General features: G+C 38.2%; 1 protein-coding gene across 1 annotated transcript in view; it reads left to right on the top strand.

The window, feature by feature from the left end:
- The window catches only part of GABBR2 (gamma-aminobutyric acid type B receptor subunit 2), a 484,167-nt gene that overhangs the window by 73,575 nt on the left and 398,501 nt on the right, over positions 1 to 12,091 (top strand). The gene's annotated exons all lie outside the window — the stretch shown is intronic.

Genomic DNA, 12,091 nt, shown 5'->3' with positions numbered 1-12,091 from the left:
TCACTCTCTCTCATTGTGGTCCTTCGTGCTTAGGGAAACCCTAAACTGGAGAAATGTGGCTGAACATGTGCTGATGAAGGCAAAAAATGACTGTGATTACTGAAAGAACCTAATGTTTCCTTCTGCAAAGTGGACCTGTTAACAATATTGTAAGTCAAGGAAGAAAGTGTAGCATATATAAAACTGCTATTTCACCTTTAGAAACCACTTTTAAACTAGGAAAGTAATGCTCACCTATCTGTGCACGACACAGAGCTCCCTCTTACTACTCCTGGGTAGTGAGTCTTGAGGCACAAGGGGAAACCCTGAAGTCACCTAGAGAGAAAAGATTTTTTTGGTGTGCCTAAATACAGAGAGTATCCCATGTCTACACTGTTGGGCTACTCTGTAGATTCTACAGACTAAGTAAATTACTGTTCACCTATATATGCAACATGTACAGGTATGTTACATAGTCCAGTTGTTAGCTCTGGGCTGGAACAATGTAGTTACGGTGCCTGCTGTATCAGAAGTGTGTCTGCATCCTGCTAAGGTGGGTGGGAGCAGGTTGGTATGGTTAGCCTGGGTGCCAGCCAGGGATGCTCGGGGGCAAAAAGCATGAGCTACTGAGCCAGTGTGCATAGTCCCAGCACAAAGGCAAGGCTGCACGAAAGGGCTGTTGTTATGCAAGTTAAATTGCTAAAAGCTAGCTTGCCCACGTGAAGTGCAGCCCTTTGCTGCAGGGCATATGTTTGTCTTCAAAGTAGGGGAATCCTGATCATCAATCCCAAAGGAGTTACTTGCCTGGGCGGTCTGCCCCCGTGGCCCATTGCCTCCTCCAGAACAATGGGAGAATCAAATTGCTCTCTTAAGATCTTACTTGTACGAGTGTTAGCTTTCTCAAGTTCATCTTCTTGAATTCATTTAGGAGATAAAGGGGAGGTGGAGAAGGAAATACCAGATTTCTTACAGTTGTACAAGAAGCACAGTAGAGTCCTCTGCTTAATTTTGCTTCATTGATAGGAAGAATTAGTTGCAAGAGTCAAAATCCTAAAGTCAAATTTAAACTCTGCAGCATAACTTAATACATTAACAGGGACAAATCCACATCTGTCAGTGCAACTATAACCAGGAGACTGTCTAGTCCTAAATCTTAATCTTTACATGTGTCCAATATCTGATATCTAATATGTTTAATGCTTTTGGTATCTACCTCAAAACAGTACCTCTGTCATTGCTAGCATGTCTTCAAGAAACTAGAATTCCCACTATTTGGAACAGAAATGTAATGGAGGAACAAGAAAACTGGCACAAGAGGCAGATGAAGACAGAAATAAAGAGTGGTATTGGATGTGTTATATGTGGAACCAGAGACTTGCTGATTTCAAATGCTGAACATAGGAACTGGGAAAGGAGTGTGGCTTAGAAATGCAAACCTTACGTTTCTAAAAATTATTTTTTGTTTTGGTTTCTGATGTTTTGGAAATTTTCAGGGATTGTAGGGCATTTTTTTTCATAACATGCAGAGCCCTAGTCTACCGATGGTCAGGTTCCTCATATATGTCAGTTCGGAGATGCAGAGGTAACAAAGATCTCTAACACTCTGAAAATCTGGATTTAAGACTTTAAAAATGCCTAGCTGCAGATTCCTCATTTGCATTATGTGGAAGCCCTTAGGTTCATTCCTCACTTCAGCTATTTTTAAGATTGCAACAACTTCTTTGTTATGAATGTGCAGTCTCATGTATTAACTGACAGTGACTGACCTGGGTCTTTTTCACGTCTGTAGTGTTTCCAGTTGTTATAAATGACATTAGTCGGGAATGCTGCATCAGATCTCTAACTTACTGCAGGAACAAAATGACTCTTAATAGTGTGCCAGCATGAGGAAGAAGGTTGTAATTTAGGGACCAAAAAGAGAACTAAGAGGTGTTAATTATCTCATCCCTTTGTACATTTGTCAGTTTTCAACTGGCCACTATAGTTTTAATGTACAAAAGATCTCTGTCCCTTTTCCATTTTGTTACCTAATGCAAATTCGTTGGTGTGGCTGTGATCTTTTGTCATAGTATAACCTCAGAACTGTTTTCTGTGAGCAAACTGAAGACCATTTTTTTCAGTTCTGTAAATCAAGATGGTTTAATCCGAATGAGTAATGGGATGATCTTAATCTTATTGAGAAGACATGTAAAAAAAAAAAATTAATTACATCCTCAACTATAATAAAGCTGTTTAATTGTATTATCTTGTATAATAACACAGTACAAGGAGAAAATTAATTTTTTCTTAAAAAAAAAATTACGGTCGTTACTATTTTAAGTGAAAAGTATTCTTTTTGTGACAATCAGCGACAATGGGAGACAACTTCTTTGTCCCTCTCTTTCTGAAGCAACTCTGTGTGATTCAGTTTCAATAAATATATTTTTAACTAGGTATAATCCTTAATCTATTGTTTAGTACCTAGGTGCTCTGACTGTTCTTATTTTTCATGGTAGACAAATCTACAGTTATGGGACAGATTTATGCTGTTAGATGAGTAGCATCAGAAGTGTATGCTTAAATTTTTTAGAGTGTAAACTTCCTGTAAAAATCAAAAGTAAGCTTCTGCCTCAACGCTTTCAAAACAAGCCTGAAATATCCTTCAGTCCATACATAAAAGAAAATTCTCTCTTAATTCTCCTCACAAGAGTATCAAGTTTGGGGCATTTTTAAGTGAAATAATTAATGTTGGTCTGCATTACTAATAAGCTCATGATTGCTTCTGTTGGGGGAATGAGAACAGGAATGAATGTATGGTAGTGGCGAAGGGGGAACTGGGGACTGCAGTGTGGCAGTAAACACAAGTCAGAAGTAGCAGACATGTCTCAAACACAACCATGTTTTTCAGCTAAATGGTGCTGTGCTTAACTGTAGATTAAGGATACAAGTAGCATTTTTGTTCCATTAGATGCATGCTTGACATCCAGTTTCCTTGCTGCCTGGGTTCCCTGTCTGACCTCTCCCTGGTAGTACTAGAACTGTGCTAACTTCCAACCTCTAGTTTAGTGCTATGTAAAGCACTAATATTGAGCTATATAAGTTCACAGTAATTTGGACTTGAACCAATAAGCCATAACAGTGAAAAATGCTTTCTGTTATAACATAGTCTTATGAGAGTGTTGAAAGCTGAAGTGTGTCAAAAGTTGTTCACCTTCTGTTCTTTGCTGGTTACTGTCCTGCACTGGGGTGTGGATGGATCTAAGCATCACTAGAAGCTTAAGGAGATGAGACACAATGACAACAAACTTCTGAATGGAGCATGGAAAACAAAAGAGATTTGTTTGTTTCCTACCCCATTTTCCTAACCTTTGCAGTGGTCTAGCTCTGGGGAACTGAGTTTCGCATTGCTATTTATAGCTAGAAATAACTTTTGAGTAAACGAAGATAATAACAACGTAGTTGAGATTCTCATAAAGGCATCAATTTCAGCAGAAAAGTATCTTTTGCTTTGATTAGAAAAGGGGTTATCATTTGTGCACAAAGAGACTAGAGCCTTCATTCAGGGATATAGGCATGTGGTTGCCTTCAGGTCAGATGAACAGGCATGCCAAGGTCAGTGCATCTATTCAGTGCTCAAACAAGATCAGAGCAGTGCTGGTAAGAGAAACAGTCGAGTTCATCAATTCTGCTCACTTAAATCTATTTGAGATTATAATTTGACTTCAGTAGTCTCCTAGCATTAACCTACTTAAGCTTTGTTGTGTGTGCCTGGCAGCTCCAGAGCCGTATGCTGGAGAGCCCTGTCTGTGCTGCGGCATCGCCTGGGGGGGAGAGGGGTGCTTGGGCGGGGGGATGCGTCTGGGAGAAGGAAAACATTATCTCAACGTCTATTTTGCTTAATAGGTCTGAAATACGACTGCCACAATTGTGTTTGAGACAGCCCTTATAACAGGTAATTCTAGGGCTGTGCCTGGGAATTTCTGAGTGAACATTTTCCATGTTTCTCAACACAACTCAGAGAACTGCTCTGGAGAGGATTCTGCTGTTGGCAGTGAGGCATGCACAGTCTTAAACACTGCATGGTTTCTGCCCTTAATTTTAAGGATTAAGGGCTAGATGTCTAGGCCTGCTCAAAAGATTAATGTAGAATTAATGTATGACATGTATGACACATTAATCAGTGCAACTTTAGGTTTAATTTTGCAAAATACTGTCAACTTCAGCATGCTGTAATACTGCATCCTCATTTTGTACAGCATCCATCATAAACTAACTTGTTTAATGCATTACATTTATAGGATTAAATGGCAAGTAGTGTGATTTTTCTAGATAGTTTTTTTTTTTTTTTTGATGGTAGTAAAGGACCAAATTTTCTTTGAAAAAATTTCTCATATGGAAAGAATGGAGTGCAAATAGCCATGCTTGTAAAAACTTGACGCACAAATACGGCTAAAAAGTCACAGGTTTGTTGTGGAAGGTTTTAGAGGGGTAGTTATTTGCTCCTTTGTTTTATTAGTAACAACCAGTGTGGTATGCAATCTGTGCCATGAGGCAGTTATATTTCTGCCATTGCACACTTCTCTTGCCTTCTGGAGAGACAAAGTCTCAATTCGCTGCAGCAGCACTGTGTGTACAATACTGCCATGGAAGCAGTCTGTTGCATTTTTGAAACACACAAGCTTAAACACTTTTTAATGGGTACCACTCTATCCTATATATACTGCAGTTTGAATGCAAAATATCACATAGTCTCATTATTTTAACCTGAAATTATAAATGTAATTGGGGATGAGGGAAGGTTTAAGGCTTAAATTCTAAAGATAAGTTAATAGTCAAGAAAAAAATTATCTCCTGTGCTATTCAAGAAGTAGAGATTCTTGTAACTAGTTCAAGAGAATTAAATGATATTTTTTTTTTTAATAGCAGGCTACAATATTTAACATGTATATAAAGAACAGTTGCAGAGAGCAAGGTATTAGTGCCAGTTATGAAGTGTGATCTTTCACTGAATAATTAAAGGTGTTTAGGATAGCTAAGGGGTAGACCAAACTATTGGTGTGAGCTTGCTTTGCCAAGACATAAAAGAATTGATAGTGGTTAAACATTGTTCCCTACAGACCTAATTGCAGTGAATTCCTTTTATGCTGATACTTTGCTTATGTGCTTTGTGTAAGTGGAAGCACCTGTGTTTTGGAATATGTGCCATCCATGGGTTTTGTATGGAACAGTGCTGTGGTTTTGATTTGCATCTTTTCTCCAGCTGAAGGAAACTAAGGAGCAAGGAAAGATGTAAGAAAAACAAAAATAATGGCCCAATTGAAGTGCCTGATCAAAATACAGGTGAAATAATCTAATATTCTGCTAATGTACAAATAAGGCTTTTCGGTGATTGCCCCATGGGTGCTATGCAACAGCAGATGAAAAACCAAGTGATTGCTTGATTCTCTATGGGAGTAAAATTGACTTACATAGTGACAGAAGTAAGAGACAGAGTGCTCTTGAAGAAATTATTCATTAAGATGTCATCCATGCTTAGTATTAGGCTAAAAGAGTGTAAAAACAAATGTAATTTGTTGTTGGGAAAGAATCAAGAGACGTGTTTCTGCTATAGTTTGAGTAAGTTTGAAATTGTGAATTTGGAGCTACTCACAGAGGTGGTGAGATTTTTTTGCATTACTGAGGTTTGTCAAGTGTGATCTGATATACATGGAAATTGTAGTGAAATCTCTGGAGATTTTTAAATGTTGTACAGAGGGAAGGTAATTAAAATGCATAAAATTTTCTAAATGTCAAGATACATGAGTAAATGTAACCTCATCATTTGTAGAGTTTGCAATTATTTATGTGTATTTATATATTTGGAAAATATTATATGTGATAGCCATTGAAACAATGTCACTGCTAGGAAATCAAACAAGTTGAAATATGCCCAATTTTACACTGTAAATGGGAAGAGATCTACCTATTACCAAATAGTATACACAGAAAGGTGTAGATCAAATGCATGCAATACTATATACATTTATAATAAAATGTTTTAATGTACAATTTGGAAGTGTTCCTTCCCAAAACAAAGCATGTCCACAGGCAACAGAAACACTCAGTAAGGGGAAAAAGTATGGTCATAGCCTCCATCAGCTGTTGTCTCTCCCCTTTCAAATAAGTTAGCCTTTAAAATATAAACCAACTGTAGGTAATTATAAGGTGTATCTCGGAGTTTGCTGAGAAAAATAATTTTGAACTTTGGCCTAATTTATTTTAGTGCCATTTACATGGCAATTTTCATAAACACCCTTTGAATGTTCTCATTGCTCAATGAGTAGGTAAGTTTTCCAGATACTCCAGATTCCAGTGCAGTTAAGGGTCATGAGCATGAGAGAATCAGGATAATGTTTGGGGTTGCACACAACTATATATTTGACATATGCTATGAACTGAACCTGGAAAGGACTATTATTCTAGAGATTAAAGCTTTTGGGTTTTACAAACATACTGTCTAAATAAGCACAGTTATTTTACTAAGACTATTAAATCCATAAGGATGTTTATTTTCATTATTCAGCATTGCAGTTGCTATTCAGCTTGATATAAATGCACCAAAGTGAGGATCCCAATGACTGTTCTATTTCGTCCTGCTTGCAGGATGTTTTACATCTCTTTTTGCTAGCAGCAAGAAGGTGTAGTAAAAAGATGTAGATCTGCCTAGTTTTCAGATTCTGTAGCAGTTTCTCGAGGTGATGATTGGTTTTTGTTAGGTTCTTGGTTTTGGTTTGGTTTATTTCTTCTTTCCCCTTTGTGTCACAGCACCATGACCTCTTTTCTAAGGTAAAATTTTATAGGCCTGCCTACTGGCTGGACCTTGAGTTTAAAAATACAGTTTTTGCCTAGATCATTTCCCACAGATCATTTAGGTGAAGCAAGGGTTCCTAGTGATAAGGTACTATGTTCTTTCAATGATTAAAATAGCTGATCTCTAAATCCTCACATCAAGGTTTTAAGCAATGTAAGTACCTGTTTCTTGCTCCTCTGATTTTGTATGTAACAAACTTGACACTTTTCAGGATTTCAACACTGCACAGTTCTCAGCTTCACACATACCTTGAAGATAAATCCAAGATTCAGGAGGGAGAAGAATTCACAGTAGACTGGGTTAATTCCTTTTTTTTTTTTTTTTTTTTTTTGTGACAGATGTGTGGATCAGAATAGAAACTGGACTGTTAGGCAAAGTAGTATGGAGGTGTATTTGTAGATTAAGCCCAAGAAATGTGGTCAGAGAGCCATGTTAAATGCTTTTATCTTATGGCACACTAAACAATTTCATGGATATTACTGTTGGACATTTTGAAATCCATTTATTTGTATTTCATAACTGTGTTCTTGGGAGATGGTGAGCTAACACAGCAACTATGTAGTTTGGATCAATAACCCATAGGTATAACATATGAAAATATTTTAATAAGGCCAGTAATGGAGTTTTTGTGTGGAATTTTTACAATTATAGCAATGTGGTCTAGTAATGTGAAACTTCTTTTTAAGTGGCTGGTTTACTTTTTTAACTTATTTTCGTTGCTGGCTGAAGAAAGCAAATGTGATAAACTCTGTAAGGAGATTTCAACGATTCCTGATGCACTCCAGCAGAACAATTTTCATCAGAACAAAAAAAAAAAAGAGTTCCCTGGTGTCTAAGGGCTGCTTCTCTGCCAAATGAAAACATCCATTTATAGAAAACGGAGCTATTAGGGCTCTTTCCAAATTGAAAAATACAATGGGAAAAAAAAAAAATTATCAGAAAGCTTCAGGCATTGTTGTTGTTTTTCCAGTGATATGTAGGGAAAAAGATTTCAAAAATGTTATAGCGGGTCACAGTCATTCACAGCAGCCTTGTGTTAGTGAATAGAGCTTTGCGTGTTCTCAAGCCATGTTAGGGATGGTCAGATCAGTGTGGGTGCCAAGGTCTGGTGCCTACTACTGGGATTAATTATTTTGCCTAATTTTATGACTAAATGATGTTAAACATTATCTCCCAGGCACAGAGATAGTTCTTAACTGTATCAGTAGTGTTTAACACCTTTGTCTGCTTGGAAGAGTCTAACAGCTTTGTATGACATATGTATCATTTTCAGGGAAAGCTATGGTTTTATTGACATAAAAATCATAGCTATTGTGGGCTAATTTTAACTCTGGCACATGGAGGTGTGCTGGCCAATGATGACAGTGGATTTGCATTTGCTTTTTTTCAGGCCTGAAGCTCTCATATTACCCTTGCTCCCCCTAACATTCACATTGTTTCTTATGTGTTGTAATGAAACGGATTGCTTTCCCCAAATCATTAATTCAGGATGAAAATTCAACTGAACTCTAAAGTCTTAGAAAATCTAGGCAGATGAATAAATGTATTAAAGCTCCAAAGACAGAACTGCTTGTCTGCCAAGTCACTTCCTTGAGATTAAAAGATGCTGTCATTTAATTGAAATAAATTGTTGCTTAAAAATCACCAACCAAAGACTCAATAAAATTACTTCCAGGATTAGCAGTCTTTTGAAGATGACAACGCACCCCTGAATAAAATCCATATTTATTTTAAATGTCAAATTAAATGAGACTATTGAAGAGTTCTTGCACTTCGCCCATGCTTCAATTTGTTTCCATTTGAACTTACTTAAATTAATGTAGTTAGAACCCAGTCCTCTGAAGATAGTGAAATTACTTAGAAAATAACTGCTGTAAGGACAAGGAGGACCAGACGTGTATGTGTAATATCAAAAGAATTCTTCATGAAACTGCTTTTGCAAGGAACTGTTGAAAACCATAACTTAAAAATTAGGCCACAAGACAAGACCTTCAGAAATGCTACCAGAAAAAGAAATCTCTGTTACTGTTGGTAGTGTTAAAGGCTGCCAGCCACTGCCCATTTGATGTGCATGCAATCATGGGTCTGTTTAAAGTTACAGATTTAATAATCTTTTAGTGAAGATATATGTAAGTGGAATTAAATGTCCTTCTTCACAGTGATACCTTGATATGGTAGGAAGTTAGCAGGATGCCTAGTAAACACAGATTACTATATTATTATTATTATTGATTACAATGGTAAGCTGAAGAGACATGTTGAAAGGCTACGTGTGTGTGTGAGCACTCAAACCAAAAAGCTAGGACAGGAAGAATGGAAAATCATCAGACGAACAAGAGAAGAGGTGTCAGTATGGCCTCGGTAGATGCAAAGACATGCCCTTTGTTATAAAACATGCTGGGGAGGCAGCTTTGCAGTTATCTTCAAGAGCACGCTGGCAGTACAACAGCCCAGCTATGAGCTTGCTGCTGTAGAAGGCGAGACTTCTTGTGCCTTCCCTGCGTGAACCTCCCCCCCATCTGCTTGCCCCTGATTTCAGGGTAGGATGATTTAACTTGCTGATTGGGGGGGGGGAAAACATCACCTCTGCACTTTTCTGCTCTTTTATAGTTTCAGACTGTTCACCATGGGATCAGGTGGCTCTGAAAACCAGATTTACCCAGACAGTGGCAGGAGCAGAAGGTCAGGGCCTCTTGCTCTCGATAGCAGTGAGATATTAGTTCAGCTTCAGTCACTGGGATAAGCTGTATCCTCAGCTTCCTTAAGGGCACGGGTGGGGAAAGTGCATGTGGATTGTTGTAACAATTTAGCTTTCAGGCTTTTTCTTCTCTCTGCAAGTTCATATTTTTCAGGCAGTGCCAAGACTTCTAAATAAAGATTTAAAAAAGCAGCAAAGTCTCTACTTTCATATGACATAATTTTCATCCTAAAAAAGACTATTTCTCCCCACAGATGAGTATAGGCATGTGGACTGTCCTCAGAGAACATCTTAGTGACCTGAAAAACTGCTTCTCGTTTGCCTTTTTGAGGACAGGCCCACAGTGGTTTTATTAAAGGTCTTGTGCTTATGAGGAGAATATTGCTGGACATGAAACACTGAAGTAGCAGAAGGTAACAAACCTGGGAGATCAGGAACAGAGATGCCACTTCCCATGTGTTCATGATCTAATGGAAGTCAGAGAAGGTGGCAGGAGCGTGTGTTTCCCATAGTGGTGCTATCTGGTGCTTGCCCAGCCTGGCCAGGCTGTCCCAGCACCTCCGGTGCGCACAGAGGTGGCAGGGTGGGAGCTCTGACAGGGAGATTCAGTCTTTCGAGTCTGTCGGGTTCCTTAGGCGGCTGTCCTCATGGCATCCTTCTTTAAGAAGGAAAAATGAAGTGGTGAGTGACAGTACTTCACCCTTCTTGTTCTCTGTTCATCACTTAGACGTCAAGCATCAGTTTTTGTGTAATTTCCCCTTTCATTCCCCATCTTGTTTTACCAGCAATGATTTTAGCACAGGCTTTGAACAGTAGCAGTAGCTTTAGTGGTCTGGATGCATCTACTCTTCCCAGTGTTTGTTGACTGTTTATAAACAGTGTTGTGCAGTAGGTTGAAATGGATTTTTCTGGTACTTTGAACAATTCAGAGTGCAGGTTTCTGATGAGACAGCATCATGTTTAGAAAGGAGGAACTTAAAATGCACAGTACAAATCCTTACCTCCTGAACTAAGAATAACTGGTAGCAGAACTAAACTAGTTTCTTGTGTGTGTAAAAAAAAAAAACCAAACCAAACCAAACCAAACAAAACAAAACAAAACAAACAAAAAAAAAAACCCAAAACAAAAAACCAAACAAACAAACAAACAAACAAACAAAAACTTTACCAGTGACTGATCACTACTGTTAACTGAAAATGTTAGAAATTGTAGGAACTCATCTTCTAGAAGAATGTTTGTTCTAGTGTTTCTGATAACAATACTGAGTCTAGCAGTGACTTAGGATCCTGCACATAACCTTGTGGATCTTGAATTCACTGTATTAGCAACCAAGAGCTGGATTTTAGCCAATTCAGAGTCTATATAGAGAAAAAAAAGATGCATAGCCTAATGACAAACTATGGGTCAATATGAGAATCAAGAGTGCAACAATATCCTCTCCTCTCTTGCAGAGAACAATTCAGGCAAAGGAATGCATACAGTGCAGTTTAGCAGGTTGAGTTTTAATGCTGGGCTTACTCCACTCTTCTGCTGCCTGGCTGTACTCTTTACTTGTACATTAATTAAAATTTTTAAAGGTCTTTTGTTTTTAACTTGCACTACCTGCATGAGGTGGGTGATAGGAAGCTGGTTATTTCTGATATACAAGACAGTGCTTGTTTTTCTCTCTCTGGTCTTAGGGTGTTTGAACACTGGGGGGATGGGGAAGAACTGTACAGAAGCTATTACAACTGCTGAATGCTGCTGTTCTCTGCTGAGGTAGTTGTCTGGTGACAGTCCTAAAGGTCCTTGTATTATGGCAGCTTTTTACTAGCTGATGCAAGGGCTTGTATCCCCGCTCTCTTCATGGCCACTGGGCCAGGACAAAGATGAGGAAGAAGCAAAAGGAGGCATCTAGTTAGAGATACTTCTCTTCAAGCTCCTAAATTATCTTCCATGGGTAATTTATCGGTCAAATAAATACAGGTATATTACACTTAAAAGGATACGTTAATGTTAATTCCATTAATATTTGGGACTGACATCTCATTCATGTTTATTGGACAGCAAACAAAAAAGAACATATAACGTTGATAGTACTATATAAAGCATAGGGATAGCAGGTTCTGTTTTTCATCTCCTTATACTAAAAAAAATTCAAATGCAAATTTGCTTAAAAATACATTTTCCATACAGATACTGCAGTGTGTTGGACCACTTCCTTTCTGTTTGAATGCCAACATTTGAGAATACTCAATCTGAAAAAGCCTTGTGTAAACTACACTGAATAACAGAGCATACAATAATGAGGCAACATACATGATGTTCTCCCAAGTGAAAATGGTACTGAATGCTCAGTAAAAAATTTTGGATGTCTGTTAGAGATCCAAATTAGCAGTGTGGCAAGGCTATCTTATAGAAGTATTTAATCAGTTCGCAAAAGTCCATCACACAAGTGGTTTCCCAGAGGATATCTGCTATATGTACATCAGCTGCAGTAGCATGCCCAGCCTCTTGTGCTTACTGAGGTCTCAGGTTGTATCCTTTGAAGAGGGATGCCAGTAGTCAGTGGGAATGTAGGATGGAAGTATTGATAAAGTACCAA

The sequence above is a fragment of the Tyto alba genome, unplaced genomic scaffold (assembly GCF_018691265.1).
Source record: "Tyto alba isolate M040663 unplaced genomic scaffold, T.alba_DEE_v4.0 Super-Scaffold_27, whole genome shotgun sequence".
NCBI classification, from domain to species: Eukaryota; Metazoa; Chordata; class Aves; order Strigiformes; family Tytonidae; genus Tyto; species Tyto alba.
The sequence above is the reverse complement of the archived record's forward strand: the minus strand, read 5'-3'. Positions and strand labels throughout refer to the sequence as shown.